We start from the raw sequence: 20,433 nt of genomic DNA, 5'->3' as shown, positions 1-20,433 counted from the left end.
CTCATATCTTTCACCGCTAATCTGGGCACCAAGATGAGTTTTACATCTGTCGCTCACCCCCAAACCAACGGGCAAGTTGAAGCAGCAGACAAGATAATCAAGAAGCTGCTAAAAAAGAAACTCGACGACGCCAAGGGTTTATGGGCAGAGAAGCTCCCGGAAGTTCTGTGGGCCATCAGGACTACCCCAACTTCCGCCATCGGTGAAACACCATTCTGTATGATGTTCGGAACTGAGGCCGTCCTACCTATGGAAGTCACCCAACCTACCACTAGGGTCGAGGGCTATGGCTCCGAGACCAACGGCGAAGGCGTCAACCTCGACAAGGACCTCCTCGAGGAGAAACGCCACAAGGCCCATTTGCACAACTTGCAGATCAAGCAGCAGGTATCGCGTTTCTACAACGCTAGAGTCAAGGCCCGGAACCTCCAACTAGGGGACTGGGTAATGAAGGAAGTCATCCCACCGCCAACGGCACTCCGCCCAACTTGGGAAGGCCCATACAAAATTATGGAAGTTGTTAGCCCCGACACCTTCTACTTAATGGACAAGGATGGCGTCACAACGACCCACCCTTGGAATACCGAACACCTTCGGTATTACTATAAATAGTCATGCCACTACCCAAGAGCATCTTGACTTAGCTAAATTTTTGTTCAATATTTAGCTAAGGGAAGCTACCCAACGGGTACAACCCCGCTTTTGTAAACTCTGATCTATCAGCAATCAATGAAACAAGGAATTATTCAAACCATTGTCACCAAGTCCAAGCACAAGAGTTAACTAGCAACACCAACAATATTCGACGGACCACGTCCGCTACATCATGCATTTGGAACAATTTTAATTCCTTTAATGTTTCGTTGATTAACAAAAGCAAAAGTCAAAAGTATGGCGGTATAGTAACTTTCAAACAACAGTCATCACAAAGAATCCCACACGGAAAATTTCGAGAGCAAACACCAACTGCATATATTAAGGGTCGGGACTCCCCGCCCAAGAATATTGTCAAAATACAGGGTAGCCTTAGCGGCATTAAAAAAAAGAAAAAAGAAAAAAAAAAGAAGTCAACAAGCGCAGGGCCACAGGGCTCGCATGATCTTCAGGGATTGTTGGGCGCGGCAGCAACTTCTTCACCATCCACCGACGGTTGTCGATCTACCAGGCGGCTTGTTTGGTCAGACCCATGAGCGGTAGGGCTCGGCGTCACCATGGTGCCATCCGCGTGAGTGTGAGCCGCCATAAAGTTTGCACGGGAGACTTCTGATTGAGTTGGAGTTAGAGTCCGCTGACAATCATCCACAAGACGCTCACCGCTCTCTCCACTACCTGAGCGGACAACCTCAGCCTCGGTAGGAACCACACCGCTTGCAGGAGGTTCCTTCTGCCCTGACGGCCTAGAGGGCCGGGACGCCTTGACCCAGTCAATGGCGCCCTTCTGGTTCAGTAGTTCTAGGTTAGCGGTAGCGCCAGCCTTTGTTGCCTCCGTCATTACCTGCTTATACTTCGCAGATTGCTTGAACGCCTCCACCGTTGTGGCCTCCATACGGCTCCTCTCCACTTCCCGCCGGGCAACCTCGCCCTCCAACCACTTCACCTCCGCGGATTTAGCGGTAGAATCCCGCTGAAGAATCTTAACCTTTGCTGCCAATTGATCCTTCAGTAGAGCGATGTCTTGGTTAGCTGGGACACGCGGTCGTTCCGCTAGAGGTCCTTCTCGATGGAGACATTCAGCTTGTCACGGGCATCCGTAGCGTCGTACTCTCCCTTGGTCAGGCACCGCTCAACATCCGTCAACTTGTTTTTGGCCTCCCCGAGCTCCCGCTGGAGACCGTTAATCTCCTCCCTTAGCAGCCGCTCAACCCGGGGTTGGTTCGACACCGCTAGGAACATCTCGTGCAGCCCAATAGAAAGATGCCCAAAGGCTGAGCTGAATGGTGACTGGTCAATGGCGGTCGAACGCATAATCCCCTCCAGTCCACCGAACCCCAGCCGCTCACAAAGGTGGAAGAGCAACTCCCGCTCGGGGTCGGTCAAGAATTCGGCATATGCGACGAACGAATCCAGATCGCTCGTCGGCACCTCCCTGCCGGCGGCCACAGTCACCTTCGGCAGGGCCTGTTTTGCCTTCTTCTGCTAGCGGGCCCCAATGCTTTCCACATCGGCTGCATCATCCTCTTCATCAGTGTCGTTCTGCCGTTGTTCCTCTGAAGTACCGCCCGAGTAGCACCAGCGGCGACAGGCCTCGATTTCATATGTGGTTCCAGCTCCGCCACAGTCACTGGTTCCTTTGAGGGTACCACCCTTTCTTTCTAGTTCCCACGCCGGTTGGCGGGTACTCTCTCTTTCTGCTGCACAGGCGCAGCAGGGACCTTACTCCCGCCGGCAGCCCCACAGTCGACGCTAGTTCCCCCCTGAACCACGGGCAACTCGTCAGCGCCGAGATGAGAGTGATGCGGCATCAGCAGCACCACTAGAGTTTTAGACTGGCTCACTACCAGTGTCTCCGGATCAAAGATGGTGTGCTGAGCCGCCCGCCCTTCAGCGTACATACTTTCCATAAAATTGTTAATCTTTGCGCGGTCTATAGCTTTGGCGAAAGCGTCGCGGCTCGCTTTGTTACCCGGTGGAGATCTATACAAGAAACAACGCGTTAGCCTGATACAAACTGAGCTAGGGCACAGATCAGCGGAGGTTACTTACCAAGAGCGCGTGTCAACTGTTGAGCGACCAACAGCTCCCACCCGGTAAGTAGGTGGAGATCTAGCAGGTTGCGATTTTGCCAGCTGCCTCTAATCCTTGCCACGCGACACTCTTCCTCGCTCATCAAGTTGAAACGCAGGCCTGCTACAAAAAAAAAAACGAGGTAGTGGTTAGAATAGGATACAAGAGTATATCATACAAGCAAAACCAATAGCTCAGATTAACGGAAGCTAGCGACAACCTCGGATAGGTTGGAACTCCGACTTAATCCTGAATGTCGGCTCCCCCTTATTAGACCCCGCTTGATATTCCCATCCAGCGGTAGCAACGCAGAAGGTACCCCACCAAGGAGACATGGAATCCTTCAAATTTTGGATTAACTTGGGTGCCCCCAGACGATGGCTCAAATTCACCTGCCCACTGCAACCTTGGCGCTTCACGTATACTAATTCGTACAAGTGTAGCACCTCCGCCACAGTTGGACCCTCACAACCAGACATGCGCCATACAGAGTTGAGCGCCATAAGCAACCGCCACATGTTTAGGCAAATTTGCCCAAAGGCGAGGCCAAACTCGCAGACCAAAATTTTTAGATTTGGCATAAGGGAAACGTCACTCCCTGGCGGAAGATGGCCTCATGAACGACAGCATACCCCGCCTGCAGAATGGAAGCCTTCTCATCAGCGGTTGGCGGGCACAACTTCACCGCTCCAGGTAGGCGGAACACCCGGTTCAGACGGTTGACGACGGCAACAATCATCGGCCCTCCCGCCTCATAAACTGCGGTACCGTCACGTAGGACCCAAGCCGACTCAATCACTTCCCCGCAGGTCTCTCCCCCATCAGCAGAGCCGCTAGCGGAGCTATTGCTCGCTAGCCTCTCCTCACGCCTGTTGCGGGCGGCAGCATCCTCCCTCGCCCTAGAACTCTCTGGACGCCCGGCACAACCCATGGCTACTTCCCAAGGTATGGTCTGTAGCGGCTCAATATTGATACGCCCAAAATAGTCGCTCAACTTAACCCTGCAAAATGTAGTCGTTAGCAATATAGAGTAAGCAAGGATCGTTCGATGCCAGAGATTGAGGGTAACTAATTATTCACACAAATAAAAACAAACTAATTTAAACTAAGGATTAAATATTGTTTAGTCCTTGAACTTTTACCCAAAAAACAATTCAGTCCTTCGCCTTCTAATTTCACACGTTTAGTCCTTGTACTCTTCAATTTTGGACCAATAGGTCCCTTCAGTTACTCTCCGTCTAAAATCTCGGTTAAATCGCTGACGTGTCAATCCATTTGCGCCAAAATGTCGATTATACCCTCACTTTTTTTCTAATATTTAATTTTTTTTTTCTCTCTCTCTCTGTTTTTTTTTTTTTTTCTTCTTTCTCTTTTTCTTCCAACTCCATGAAATCTCCTCCCTATCTACATCGACCTCCGCTGTCCCCTCTGCACTTTCTCGGCCATTACTTTGTTCGTCATGTCTTATATTCACCATGTTGCAATTGCTTTCTTCCTCTTGTTTCTGGTCCAGCTTAGTTTCGGTGGTCGGAGACTCTCCTTCCCTCAGCATCTTCCTCTGCGGCATCCCCTACACTGCCCTCCCCATTGGCCACCTGCATCATCACCTCCCATAAACAAAGAAAACAGAGGCAAACCATATAACCCCACAAGTTCATCCCCAACTCCAAATCACAAGTTTCAGAAACAGAAGATCAAAGGCAAGCCATATACCCACCCCAAAATCAAATCCCCTATAGTTCCTAATACCCAACTCTTCGGATGCTATTTTCCTTCCCCCTCCGATCACCGATTTCCGAGCAAAATACAGAAGAGGAGGTTGAGGCTGACGGTAGCGAAGGCGGTGGAGGACAAGCTCGATGAGGAGATCGCAGATCTGCAACCAAAATTACACAAGTTGAGTTCCTCTTCTACAGCGCCCTTTTTTCAAGCTGGGTTCCTCTTCTACAGCGCAATCACCGTCGCTCAGCCCTCTTCTGCGGGCCGGATAGGATGATGCAGAGGAGGCGGTCTGAAGTTGGAGAATGGGTTTGGAGGATAGAGGTGTAGTAGTGGTGGGGCAACATGGAGGCGTCGTTTTTTCCAGCCATTGAGAAGGGTTTGCAAGTGTTGCCGATCAAGGGGGTCAGAGGTGGACATTGGAGAGAGCTGTGGGGATGGGTTAGGGGTGGTGGAGGTCGCGAGGATGGAGGGAGAAGAGATAAACAGAGAGAAGAAGAAAAAAATTAAAATTAAAAAAAAATTAATAATAAAAAAAAGAAGCGGGGGTATAATCGACATTTTGATGCGGAAGGAATGCCACGTCAGCGATTTAACGGCAATTTTGGACGGAGAGTAATGGAAGGGACCTATTGGTCCAAAATTGAAGAGTACAAGGACTAAACGTGTGAAATTAGAAGGCGAATGACTGAAGTGTTTTTTGGGTAAAAGTTCAAGGACTAAACAGTATTTAATCCTTAAACTAACTAAAACACAAATCAAACAAATAAAATCTGAAATTAAACAAAACAAAAATGTCAAATACTAGAAAAGAGAGAAAAAGATGGCAGGAAACAGAAGGGATAGAAAGGGGCTCTGCAATCCTAAACAAGAACAATATTTTGGGGGGTTTTGGTTTTTAATGAAAATAAAAGATAATACAAAAGGAAAACGATTTTTATTTTAGGTTTTGAGAAAATAAGATGGAGAACATGTTAGAGACTTGGAAATACACCACCAATTATTTTCGAACAATGTTAAGTTAACCTAGTTTCAATTACTAAGGTGTGAACAGAAACCAACCAAGAAATAAGTCAGAGCAGATCATGACCCTTATTAATGTTTCCCTAATTACTTAGTCTACGTGAAAGCACAATAGCTAAGCCTATCAAACATGCAATAAAGGTATAGAACGCTATCCTATCAACAACACATATAGTGTCAACATATTTGAAGCATTAAGATCTCATGGAAACGATTGGTTATAGAGTTGCAGTCTAGTGTGGAACGCCTACCTAGCATGCTCTTCTAGTTGTTTAAAACATCAGCTTTTGTCCAAAGCCTTGCATACTTGTGGATTAGAAAACAAGACGATTAGGTGAATTATTTTCTAAACCTAGCTCCAATTACATGCATATGTCATAAGTGTCGACCCAAAGAACATAAACACATAAAAGTTTTCAATCAAGCAAAAATAAACAACCAATTCACACCAAAGATCAAGAAACTAGATTTAAACAAACATATGTTCTACATAATTCAGGCTTCAAACCTCGCCCCTAACAAAAATAACTAGCCACACATTGTCATAAATTCAACAAATAAACACATGAGTATTAGATTACAAGAGGATAAAAAACCGTAAAGGGAGAATATAGAGCCACGAATTCACTTTTAGGTAGCCTTGGACGCAGGCACTTCTTCAAGATGGTTCATGGCGAAACTTGATGGAAGATGGATGATGATGTGCACGGTTTTGCTCTTGAAGACTTGGGAATTTTAAGACTTTGTGTACTAGGGTTTGGGAGCAGAAGATGGCGCTGTAGGGTGGTGATTTGCAACATGTTCAGAGCCTCTATATATATGGAATACACAGCCCAAGTTTCATTTTCCAATTCTGCTTTGAAAGCCTCCCCTAGTTGCTTGAGGATTCCTCTACTTGGTGCACAATTAAATGATTTTTAAGCCTTAGTAATCTTCCCAAAATCTTGAGGAATCATTCTAGGACTCTCCTTGATATTTTCAGCAGCAATAACCTTCCAAAAATGCACCCAAAATTCGTCTATAGAAGATTTCTGCCAAACTGTCCTGTTTTGACTAGGATTCAATTTCTGTCTCTAAAGCTTCCTTCTTGGACAAGGAACGACTTCGTTTTGCCAAGTTTCTAGATGGTTCTTGACTCCTACGTGTTCTATGACATCATATATTCCAGAAAAATCAATAACCTTCTGGAAAAACTCCAAGTAAGTCACCGGAAAAGATCTCCCAAAAAGTTTCGTGAAAAGCTGACAGTTTCTGCCTTATCGGGAAGCTTACTTTGAATTTGATTTCCTACTGCCTCGTTGACGCTTTTTACCAGTTCTTTAGCTCTAGTTGAAGTATAACATCATGTCTTCATGGATCGCTGACCCTTTCTATAAAGGTGCAATTGGGAAAATACAAGAATTGCTCCTCAAAACGGTTCCCAGAAAGCAGATTTTGAAACTGCAGTTCCCAAAAGGTTGTTCAAACTTGGTCCTTTGCATCAGTACTTCATGATCCATGGCTTCGTTGCTCCCTTTAATCTCTTATTTCTCTTGAACTGCTTCACAAACTACCTAAAAAGAAAACAGAGTTAAAACTGACTTTTTAAATGAAATAGCTAAGAAAAGTGTAAAGGTTTCACATTATATTTGTCGCCTTTTATGCTCCTATCAGATATCTAGCGGATCGGACAGTGAGGTTCCTGCATGGGCAGACGGATGCAACGAGTCAATAAACATCCTATCCGCCACGCTGAGCGACACGTCAGACCCGGAATCCTCACTGCTCGAGATCTCTACGACTCTAGCCATCACAAACCCTAAAACACAAACCAGTCAGTTCTAACAAAGATCTAAACCATCCCTCTGTCAGATTTTAGCCAAGAACACCAAGAACAACAATACCCAGAAAGCGCCAAAACAAGAACAGAGCATATACATCCAAAACCCAGATTCAACCATCTAAAAGCTCCGTAAACCCCAACTCTCTCTCTAATACCTAAATCCATCCCCAAAAGTCATCCTAGACCCTCAAAACACACCAGGGAGTGACAGAGATCACATAAAATCTCAAAAGCAGAAACTGACAGAAACAATGAAACAGGAACAAGGTTCAGGCTACCAACCTCAAAGATGGAAACTCCGATGCGCTTGATGAGGCTCGTCTTCTCTTCAGGAGGACTCCATCCTCTAAAGATCGGCAACTTCACTCAAATTGCAGAACTCTCTTCTCTGATCTCAGGGCGAAGCTTGAAGACGACGATACTGGTTCAATGTGCAAAGTGTTGAACCACTCAGTTTCCCTCTCTTTTATGTCAACATCAAACCAATCTAGGCTGTCCGCTGCAAAACGACATCACACGACATCCGTACACATGTCCCACGATCACACTTACTCTCCTGATTAACCGAGGCGTCGCCTCGGTTACAAAATCCATAATTACTCGCATTAATAGCTAGGAGAAGGGCGTGCTGCGGGGACGTTATTCCACACGCTAACCCAATACATGTCAGCCACGTGTCGGGCGCCGTCAGACAAAGCGTCTATCTGAAGTTACCATCCACAAAGCAGGTATACTAACCGTCAAGAGCGAGATAGCCTCCGCTAAGCGCAACTCCGCTAGCGGAACTTCTCCCTTCTGGCTCGCGAGTCTCCGCTAAGCGGAACTTCCCCCTCCTGCAAGCGACAATTCGCTGAACGGCAACCAGCTAGGTCCTCGCGACATGTCTTGCCACTTACTATTAGCGGAGGGACTTCCGCCAACGGCGAGTCTCTAGGCAACGCCTCACTTTGACAACTACCACCAAGCGGCGTTGCAGTCAAACCATGGTCCTCCGGGACAAGTAAGGGGACACGTCAACACAGTCTTCGACGGCCCTGATCAAGCACGTTGACCCCCGCCACTTGGGTATCAAAGATTGGGCTCGTTACCCAACACCCTCTGCTCAACGCAGCTCCCCTCAACAAACAATACACAGGCCAAACAGAGGTCTATCTTAGCCGGGGAGTGGGGGATTCCCTAGGGGGCCTAGCAAGGGCCCACCTGAAAGGGTATAAAGCGTTTGCTCAGTAAGCCCATGGTTGACAACGCACTGACGCTAATTATGCTTTCGCAAGTCTAGCAGAAGTAACGCTTCGAACCGCTAGGCAACTCCCCAACCAAGATTGCCCTCCTTGACTGGGGACTTGGGGGACTTGTACTTACATAAGTATTTGTAAGCATAATTAGCTATAATGAGCCACGCTCATGCTACCGCTAGCGATACCAACTCCCGCTAAAGGAGTGACCTACGGGGGCTCAGGCGGTAGCACAGCCAAGCAGGTTACCGCCTGAGCCTCGGCTTACCCCCAGATCACCGCGGACGCGTCGCCACGCGTCGTGCCAAGATATCATCAGAAGCTCCAGAAGCTGGGAACTGAAGCATATTAGTCCCACATTGAAAACATGGAGAAGATCAGCTCTCTCCTCACCTATAAAAGGTTCTCTCCTCTCTCCTCATTAATTACGCATTTACTACTTACCTACTGTTACTTTGTAAACATAAATACATTGACTAACTTAGGCATCGGAGAAGAGAATACCGCCCAACGCGGCCTCCCTCTGACGTCCTCTGTATTTTACTTGACAGGTAGCGAAAGCTCTTAGAATACCACAAGAAGCGGTTCGCCCATCGGATCAGCGTTAACCAAGACTTGAGCTACCGCTCAAATCTCAAACATTAACAGTAAGGAAAACTATATACATAACCAATTAATAAAATACGTACAAAGACTACTTAATTTCTCATCGGATAACATTAATCTTCATCTTCTCCACCTAGATTTGAATTATTTACTATTTTTTTGTCTTTTTTTTTTTCTCCTCATCGTTAATTCGTTATTGAATTCACAAAACTATTAGTGTTAACTTCATCAAAATCTTTGCAATACCCTTTGTGAACAAAAAAAAATCAATCTCTTATTTTTTGCTTATAGTTGTTAAATTACTAATCTTTTAATATAGACTGAAACAGACAAACGTTGAAACTGGAAAAAAAAAATTAAAAAATGAAAGTAAATTAGATTATGATTTTATTAGGAAAAAGTATGTTTTAGTTTTTTTAGTTGTATAAATTAAATGAGAGATTTTTGCTAATTTTTTTTTAATTGGATATGTTATATAAGGATATGAGAAAATTTTACAAATGATACCCCAAATAAAGTCCATTCATCATTTCGGTTCCTCAATCTTTAAAACTATAACAATAGTACCTCAACATTGAAATCCGACATAATATCGATGCCTTCTGTTAATAACGCCGTTAGGGCAGATTTTTTCCATGGGCAAAATTGTCTTTTCAAGGGCGACGGATTTTTTCCATAGACTCCAACACCTTGTACTCATGGCTCCATTCAACATTTTTTTAAAAAATTTTCTCGACCCTTGGTCGAACCTTGCACCTCCACTTAGCTCCAGAATTTCTTCTATTTCCCAACCTCACCATAAATGAAATTCTTATGTCCTCTAAAAGTCCCAGAATACTTGCATTGAAGGATTCAGAGTGATTGTTCAGTAAGTTATCACATTTAAATTCCTGTTGGAAGGGAGACCTTGACCAATGTTTAGCGGGCATGTTTCAATGATCAATTAGTACGTTATATAGCATGTTGCTAATTATATCCAATGATCAATTAAAAGTATAATACAGTAGCAACTTTTTTTTTTTTTTTTAAAGAATGAATGCACACTACTAGAATTATGCTCATAGACATCATAATAATTAAATCGGTGAGAAATACACGCGATGTAAAACAATATCATTAACATCGATTCCTCAAAAACCGATTTATATGCATATAACTGACATCGGTTTTGAAATTAGCCGATGACAAAACTGTTGTTTGAATTTTCAGAAAAACGCCGAGTAGCTAAGTTAAATTTTTTTTAAAGAAGTGCGGGGGAGGAAAAACTTATTCCCACACTTAGACATATTTGGACTAACATTGACTTCAGCTTGCCCTAACACTATTCGACCAAACCTCCCTTTTCTCCTTCGTTATCTGCCTCCGACAAAAACCATCCTCCTCTTCGTTCTCCGCCTCCGACCACAACCCTCCTCCTCGTCTCCGTTCTCCGGCTACAATCACAACCCCCTCCTCATCCTCCTCTTTTTCCGCCTCGGACCAGCTCCTCTGCTCGAAGATAGTGAAGAGAATCAGCCTCTTTGTTCTCCCCCTCCGACAAAAACCATCCTCCTCTTCGTTCTCCGCCTCCGACCACAACCCTCCACCTTGTCTTCGTTCTCCGGCTACAATCACAACCTGACCTTTCCGCCTCGAACCAGCTCCTCTGCTCGAAGACGGTGAAGAGAATCAAAAATGGAGGCCGGGGTTTTGGAGAAAATTTGAACTTTTTGTCATAGGTAATTGACGAATTTGTTCAATGCATGTCTTCGAAGGATTTGTGAGTCCTTAATTCACTGATCTGATTTTGTTTCTTATTTTGCTTCCAAGGATTTGTGTTTCATCTACCGAAGCTTTGTGGGCTACATTCAAGCTTTCTAGGCATTCATGTTCTGAGCTTTCTGGGCATTCTCCATATCTGGTTTGCTCTCTCTCGATTCTTCTCATTGTTTGTGATTGATTTTGGGAAATTTTTGCGCTTTTGTTGAGGAGACTTCGAACTATGTTATCTATGGTATTGTATTTTGAGGGGTTTATGCTTGTAAAAGTGTATGATTAAATGGGTCCAGAAAGATTTCATGATGAAAGCATAGCTGAGCTCATTTTGCTGAACAAATTCCTGAAAAAATCTTGTCTTTTTCTGTAGAGAATTTAAATGGGTGATGACTTAAATGCACTGAATGCTTTGAAAGTTACAAACTCATTGAAAACGTTTGGCTTTTAACTTCGATTCTGAATCAGTGTGTTTTCGCTGCTACTTGTGAGTGCCTCTTTTTTTTCCTCTCAGTGTGGAATTTTCTTATGTGTTGCTTTTGGGTTTTTTGTAGTTGATGAATCGAGCGTCGGGCAATCCAAGGCGAAATGTGCGTGTCAATTTCTTCAGGAGCTCAATGCTGCTGTTAAGGCTAAGTTTATAGAGGAATATCCAGAGGCTTTGATTCAGACCAACCCTCCTTCTTTTCTCAGTTTACCTTGGTTGTGGCCACTCAGGTATGGAGTAGTGTTGCTGCTTGAGTTTTCGTTGCGAAAGTAGATTGTGGATGCATTGTCTTCTATTGTTTGTCCTCTTTTTGTTTAATTTAGTGTTGCATTCCTGGTTTGCATTGGTTTTGATTGTTAGCATCTGACTTATTGTATGTGTATGGATCAGTTTGGTTACTCATATGCTTTGCACGCTTTTCTTTATTGTAAAACCTGCATAGTTTTACTCTATACTTATCTCTTACTGTTTTTGGATAGAGGTTTGCTTTAGTTTTATTTGTTCACTTCCAATGGTTTTATTTCTTATCATGCACTAGATAGAGTATGTATTGAAATATCGGTTTTTAATTCCTCTTGTTGTGTAATCATATTTCTTAATTTCTATTACCGAACTTGTTAAAGCAATATCTTTGACTGCCTGATGCAGTATAATCACTGCCTAGACACCAGGATCAACAAACTCTAAGGTATAGGGCTTTAACACACACAGGTTTTGTAGGGTAGAAAGTGAAAACTAAGAACTAGGATTCCCTCCCAAGTTTCTCGCTCACACACAAGGCTTCACACCAACACTCCAATCTCTGGAAAACTCAGAAACACTCTGAAATTTTTATTCATCACAACATATCTGGCCACTTGGCACTTACTCTTATTTATATTTGAGCATATAGCTCATATTAACTAGCATTAAAGACTCTTTCATAGCTAGGGCTGTTACACTTCACAAAACTGAAGCATAAAAGACCTAATAAAGGAATTTAAACTCCTATCTGAAACTGAAGTAATAAAGAAACCTTAAAAATCCCAAACTGAAACTGACCCAAACTGAAACTGAAAGACACCTGCCTAGAGACTTCTAGACTGAAAGCAATTAATCAAACCATATGGAAAGGGAATGACTAGCTGCTCTCCTTTTCCATTTCTTTCGCTCATAAACCTTAAAAGGTTTGGCTATGATGTCCTCATCAATTCTCCCCGGCTGGGAAGAACTTGCCTCCGGTGAGATAAAGCTGTACTATCTTTCCAGAATATCTGGATCGATGCGCTGCAGCTCCTCCTTAGTTACCCAAGTGTTGTCAGAATCTGGTCTATCCTTCCATTTAATTAGGTACTTCTGGTAGCCACCTTGTCTTGTCAAAACAACTTGCTCATCCACAATGTTTTCCACCACATCTCTCTTAGGAACTTTAGAACGAGGCAAAGGTGGGGTGATTGGTGAAAATTCAGAAGAAAATGGCAACACAGGCACCATAGGTTCTCTATAGGGCAGTAAGTCTTCCACATTAAAAGTAGAACTGATTCCCATTTCTGGAGGGAGTTCTAACACATATGCATTGGTTCCAACCTTCTGCAATACTTTAAAAGGTCCAATGCTGCGAGCTTGTAACTTCTTTGCCTTCCCTTTAGAGAAACGTTCAGGTCTAACTCGAACCATGACAAAGTCTCCCACTGAAAATTCCTTGAATGCTTGATGTACATCAGCAGCCTTTTTATATTGCTCATTGCTCCTGTTAATCCGACGATTAATCTCAGCATGCAGCTCATGAATATGACTTGCAAATTCATTAGCTGACTGTGATGGCCTATGTGAAACCGTCATGGCAATGAGATCTATTGGAGCTCTGGGCTTGTGACCATAAACAGCTTCAAAGGGACTCATGCCTATAGTCCGGTTAACTGAATTATTATATGCAAACTCAGCAATAGGTAAAATTGAATCCCAAGACCTGATATGTTCACCAACCAAACTTCGCAGCAGATTTCCCAAACTTCTATTCACCACTTGCCCATCTGTTTGCAGATGGTAAGCAGATGAAAACTTGAGTTTGGTGCCCAACATGTGCCACAAAGTCTTCCAAAAATAACTCAAGAATCGAATGAACCCAGCACAAGGGCTAAGGCTCTCTCGGATGAACCCTTTTGCAAGAAGCTCACCAACCTGCCTTTTCAATTCTGCATGCTCGGTTGGATTCATCTGATAATATGGTAAATTAGGTAATGTTGCTCCAGGGATCAGATCAATTGCATGTTGAATATCCCGGAGAGGAGGAAGTTCATTTGGAAGATCCTCGGCAAATATATCAGTAAACTGTTCAAGGATTGATTTCACATCCGAGGGCAACTCCAAACTAGTCAAAGGGTGAGATTCCTTTGCAATCAATATAAAAATAATAGAATCACCTGTTGTCTCCCTTGAAAAGTGTCTTGGAATGATGATATTAAGGGATTTTGGTTATTGTCCTCCCTTGCTATGTGTTGGTTGAGGTACTGGTCTGGGCTGGATTGGGTTCAACTTGATGTGCTTTCCTTCATGAATAAAGGAGCATGAGTTGGCATGGCCCGAAATGGTTACATCCAGATCATACAACCATGGTCTGCCCAAAAGAATGTGTCCCACGTCCATCGGCACCACATCACACCAAACAGTATCCTTGTAAGATGAAAACTGAATAGGAACTTGACATCGCTGTGTCACGGGAATGGAAGACTTGTCAATCCATGCCACACGATAAGGTTGAGGATGATCAGCAGCGGTTAAACCCAGTTTAGAGATGGTTTGAGGGGAGACAACATTGATGCAGCTTCTGTTGTCAATGATGACCTTATAACTTTTGTCTCCACACTTGACATAAGTGTGAAAAATTTTTGTTCTCCGCCAATCTTCAGTACTCATAGGTTGAGTCAAAGTGCATCTAACCACAGCCATTCTTGGTTGAACAATGTCTATAGGTTCTTCCATATCATCATCAGTAGCTGGAATTTCAGGCTCATAAACTTCTTCCTCCAATTCTCCTTGGACAGCAGCCTCTTCTTTTGTGCTTGCTGCAAACAAACTTCGAGTTTGCTCTTTTGTAGGGCATTGACCAGCATAGTGACCGTAACCTTGACATCTATAGCACCTTATAGATCCCCCTCCGCGCATACCAGATTGCAGTCCCATTCCTTTATCAGCTTTCACCATGGAACTGGCAGTACTAGAGCCATTAGAGAATGGAGACGGTTTTGTTTCAGAGGTGCTGGGACGAAAGTCAGGATTCCGCTGATCAACCCGCTTGTACACAGGGGTTGTAGGGGTCTTCAAGTAGCGCTCCAATTCCAGCACTAATTGATAAGCTTGCTCTAATGAATGTACATCATGAGGAATCAGCTCTCTTTGAAGTTCTGGGCGAAGACCTGTTCTGAAACGAGCAAGAGTTACTGATGGGTCTTCGGTGATGTTACATCTCACCATAAATTCTTCAAACTTATCAATATAATCAGCAGCTGTCATGCTTCCTTGACGAAGAGATTGCCACTGGTCAAGCAAGCGTTCCTTGTAAGACAAAGGAACATACTTCTCCTTCAGCCTTTCTTTCATCTCATCCCAATGAGCAATAGGATCTTCACCATCTCTCGCAATTCGTCTTTCTACATTAGACCACCAATCTCGAGCCTTGCCCACCAACTTCATCTTTGCAAACCTTATCCTGCGATCTTCAGACAACTCATACCATTCAAAATAATGATCCATGTCTGATAACCAATCCAAGAAAACCTTTGCATTCAGCTGGCCATCAAAACTAGGAGCTTCAATCCTCATAGACTTCATTGCCTTTTCTTCAGGATCATGTCCATTTTGCCCACTGTTATGTGGAACATTTTGTCTACGAACATTCCTTCTAGGTTGCATCCTTGGTCCCCCACGTACACTCTCTTCTTCATTGTAGATGGAAGCTTCAATCTCTGCCAAACGACGGTCAGAAGCAACGGCCTGATCTTGTATTCTGGTCTCAAGATGACCAATTTGGGCAGCTAAACCTTCTATTGCTTTAGCCAAAGTTTCAAGGTCCATGGCTAAATGAAGTTTCTTTTGGCTGGAGCTAGGAGACAACAGAGCTTGTCCGGCTCTGATACCAAAACTGATGCAGTATAATCACTGCCTAGACACCAGGATCAACAAACTCTAAGGTATAGGGCTTTAACACACACAGGTTTTGTAGGGTAGAAAGTGAAAACTAAGAACTAGGATTCCCTCCCAAGTTTCTCGCTCACACACAAGGCTTCACACCAACACTCCAATCTCTGGAAAACTCAGAAACACTCTGAAATTTTTATTCATCACAACATATCTGGCCACTTGGCACTTACACTTATTTATATTTGAGCATATAGCTCATATTAACTAGCATTAAAGACTCTTTCATAGCTAGGGCTGTTACACTTCACAAAACTGAAGCATAAAAGACCTAATAAAGGAATTTAAACTCCTATCTGAAACTGAAGTAATAAAGAAACCTTAAAAATCCCAAACTGAAACTGACCCAAACTGAAACTGAAAGACACCTGCCTAGAGACTTCTAGACTGAAAGCAATTAATCAAACCATATGGAAAGGGAATGACTAGCTGCTCTCCTTTTCCATTTCTTTCGCTCATAAACCTTAAAAGGTTTGGCTATGATGTCCTCATCACTGCCTTTTGTTAATTGCATGATCAGCTGGTGGAAGATTCAATGGTGAAGCTCAAGAGAATATGTAGGCATGCAAATGTGCTATTGATCTTTGCTCGCTCTTATGGCCTCACTGGGCTTGTCCGTATCAGTTTGAAGGTAACGTGTTGAAGTTCGTTGTTGAAATTTTTTTCCCTATCTTGTTATTCTGGAAATTGAGGATAAAATTGCTATATTATATTAAAGAGATAATGGACATTATGAGGGATGACAAAATAAACAGTTCAATGATAATAGACAGGTTCCTGATTGATTACTTCACAGCTTATGGTTGGTTAGCTAAATAACAAAGTACTTATATTAATGTTGTATTGATTTTATAAAGTTATAGGTATAAGTCCTTTTCTTTGAATCTAAACAGTGATATGTTCTCCATTTTCTCTATGGCTTTCTGGGGGCAGGAACATACTGTGATTGAGTCCAAGCCTAAACATTTCCTGGATGACCTTCGTTTGAATAATCCATGGCTTGAGCTTAGAGGATATAGAATTCTATTTTCATGTCAGTCTCTTTTAGATTTCTGATAAATAAGTATTTGCATCTTGTCTTCCTTAATTGGTTTCAACCATTATAAAATGATAACTGTTATTCTTATGCCGTAGCCCAGAATGTTTTATTGGAAAAAAAAAAAAAAAACTAAATTTAGTGGGTGAAACCGGTCCATTGGGCACGTGTCAGTTTTATCCGTGGTAAACTCCAAATGTGATTCAGTGATCACAATATTTATAAACGACGTCGCCTAGTTTGAGAAGAAATCATTGGCTTAATTAAAAGGATTAGGATTTGAGGACTCAGGAAGGCCGTGCTTGTTGACTCTGAAATCGTTTATAGGGTTCCGTCGTCTCCGATTTCAGCAAAGCTAGCCATGTCGACAAACACAAAATTCAGCGTTTACGTAGGTCAGTCATCTCTTCCTCCTTTTAAATTCGCTCGACATTGTTTGGTTTCAGCTCTGAAACACAGACAAAATTCTTTTCTTTCCATGTTAGTTTCCCAGACATTTAATTATTCTTAGCTCGGAATAGATAGATAGTAATCTAGAATTGTTTTGATTTGCAGACTAAAGGTTCCGAAAAATTCAGTTACTTTGTCAAATCTATCAGTTTTACCTCGCTTATTAAATTTATTTCCTCTTCGTAATCGGATGTTTGATTTTTGTTGGAAGTTGGTTGGAATGGTCTGAAAGAAAATTGATTGGTAGGTTGTGAAAGAAAAAGTCTATATTCCTACTTCTCTTTTGGGCTTTTATAATTTTTATAATGTATAGCTTATGGGAGAATTGTGGTAGGGATATGCAATTTTTTGTAAGATATGTAGAAGTTTGTATTGTAATATCTTGGGCTTGAGTTGAGATGAAGATCAGTGTTTGAAATCACCTGAACTTATGCTCTCTGTGTGTTTGCTGAGTTCATGTTGTGGGGAAGTAGTTTCTTGAATCTATGCTAAATGATTATTTGTACAATAACTGGTTGATGCATAATACTTGGGTCCTATATGTTTTTGATTTCCTCCTCTTTGACTTTTTATGTTTAGATCAAGATTGAACTACTTTGTATTCCGCTTGTCATATCTAAGTTTTGCTTTTTTACTTACATGACATTTTTTTAACAGGTATTTTGGACGAACGGGTGACTGATAGAATTTTATATGATATTCTAATCCAGGCAAGGAGGGTAGTTGACCTGCACATTCCACGAGACAAGGAATGTGATAGGCCTAAAGGTTATGCTTTCGCAGAATATGAAACTGAAGAGATTGCTGAGTATGCTGTTAGGCTTTTCTCCGGTCTTGTGACTCTACAATCGAACACTCAAGTTTGCGGTAATTTTATGCCTTCCACTTCTTTGTTTCTCCATGAATGGGCTCCATTACGCGCGCACGCACACATACATATACTTGTTGAATACCTTCTTTTCCGGGATAATATTTGTGTATCTAGTGTTTTAAAGTCATTTTGCCAATAATTCTCATGTTCTCTAGCTGTTTGGCCTTGCTTTTGGTGCTCCTCTTGCATTTGTAGATACTGTGCCTGTTTTCAATAATGGTCTGAAACATTGAGTAATCTGTTACTTCACCAAATCAAGCTCATGATTTATATACTTGTTCTTTTGTTCTGACGACATTAATATTAGCTCATGGCGATCTTCGTGTGATTGTTGACATACATGCTTTCGCAGTTTTTGCACCAAAATGTTAGTGGTTCTCTGGTTGGGTTGACACTTGATTTTTTGTTCCACAGATTTCTGGGCAAGACAAGCCTTCACCTAATGTTACTTCTACAGTAATGCCCACAACCAATTTTTCTAACAAATTGAGGTCTCTCCCTGTACCTATTAACAATGTAGAAAACTTGCAGAATTCAATGAGCTTATCAGCACCCTGCAAAATTCTAGCTTATGCAGAAACTTATCCCTCAGGTGATTTGTTTATTTTCTTTTCATTTGATTTGCCTATTTCTTCTCAACTCAAAATGTCATATTATAAACTTGCTGTGACATTCTTTTTTATTCAGTTCCCATTCCCCCTGGTGTAAATAACCAATCTAATGGATTACATTTGAATGACAACAATTTCGAGTATAGTCAAAGAGTTATTGGGGCAACATTGGATACCATTAGTCACCCTAGGCCACGCCCTTATGATATGAGTAATCCAATTTCCTATCCGTCCTACTAAAATGAAAGAATGAAGATTATAGATACCTCCATGGCTAATTTTCCTAATAAATTATTAAACTGAGGTATCTTATGGTTAGTGGATGCTACATTAAGCTAGTTTTATTGGCTGATAACATACATGTTTTATTTAGTTTCCATTCTGATTTTTTACTTTTCATTGACAATAGGTTGCGGAGACCATTGATCTAGATGTGTCAGATCCTGTTGCCCACAAATGCTGAGGGTTTTCAATTTTATGGTGTAATCAGTCGAAAATTGAATTATAGATGGGTGGAGATTTAGGGATATATGTGTTCCCTGAAGAAGACAATTATTCTGAAGCTTTGAGAATTCTAAAGGTGAGTGAATTGTGTGGGTTTTTCTGGTTCGTGATTTCATTTTAGATCTTTGAAATGTTGGCTTGGTTTTTGGAATCTAGGTCTTACTGTGTGTGTGATTTGGCTTTGAATTGGTGGAGTTTGAATGAATTGAGTGCGCAGGGAGCTTTGTTTCAGATTTGAACTTTGTTTGTTTGCTTAGAAAAACAATATCAAAGATTAAACAAAAAAGAGATGGTTTTTTTCTTTTTTTTTAAGTAGGAAGTAATTAGTATGTTTCTCTGGCTTTATAACATAGACAATGAAGCTCAATGTTAGCCCAACATGTGGCTTTGGTTCGGAGCATTGTTGAACCAATTAGTAACATTGTTAGAAAGGTAAATCACAGTGAAATAATATAAGCTGTTGTATATCTATCTCTGTTTTCTGGGAAACATTATTTTGCTTATTATGTATATTAAACTGTTATCAGTCTTTGGTTGACTACATGCCAGCAATCTTTTGATTAGACAATTGTGCATGTTGTAACTTGAAGTTATGTTAATATGGAAATTAGGTTCATATCCCACTCTTTTGTTTGTGGTTTCATTTCAGGGCAATGGCTGTGACGGTGAAGCAGATGGCTACGATGATGGCCTTTTTTGTTGTACTATCTTTCATCTTCAGAATTATTGCGGAAAACAAGAAGGTAGAGCTGAAACAGTTGATCGAGTAGTGTTAAACAGTTGTCGTTGAACAATTTAGGATCATAAATTGAAATTAATGTATATCATTTTTGGATTGCAATAAGTGAAGTCTGATCATTAGCATCCTTCAGTTTCTGGATATCCAATAAATGAAATCTGATCAATTTTTATGAACCATTTTGGAGTAGTTGTACTGTTGCAGCAACTGTGAACAAAACTACATGTACACTTATTGCAATAGTATGTTTTAGGCTAGCCTTGAAATAGGTTGGGGTCTTTTTGCCTATTTTTTGAACTATTAACATTTCTTATGTTGGATACAAATTAATGCAATGCCTCATATTCAAATTATTTGGAATTTCATGTTGTCAAATGTGGATTAGATCGATTTTGTAGCAGCAATTACAAAGTTAGTGGATATCATGCTTATGTAGAGGACATGATGTAAATACGCCTATTTCAAATCAGTAATAAACTACAAAAACAATGTCGTTAAAGAAATGATACATCAGATTGGAAACAAAAGTCGATGTCTTTTTATTCAGTGCACATCGACTTTTTAAGTAAGAAACGATGTAACACAACCCAATGAACATCGACTTATTAAGAAAGAAATGATGTAAAACAAATCAATGGACATCGATTTATTAAATGAAAAACGATGTTTAGTATAAGT

At 41.8% G+C, this 20,433-nt stretch overlaps 1 pseudogene; it reads left to right on the top strand.

Annotated features, from left to right (window-relative positions):
- The first annotated feature begins 16,712 nt into the window (after positions 1 to 16,712).
- On the top strand, positions 16,713 to 19,944 carry LOC112173480 (annotated as a pseudogene).
- Positions 19,945 to 20,433: the final 489 nt, after the last annotated feature.

This window comes from Rosa chinensis, chromosome 6 (genome assembly GCF_002994745.2).
Source record: "Rosa chinensis cultivar Old Blush chromosome 6, RchiOBHm-V2, whole genome shotgun sequence".
Taxonomy (NCBI): Eukaryota; Viridiplantae; Streptophyta; class Magnoliopsida; order Rosales; family Rosaceae; genus Rosa; species Rosa chinensis.
This window is presented reverse-complemented; position numbering and strand designations above follow the sequence as displayed.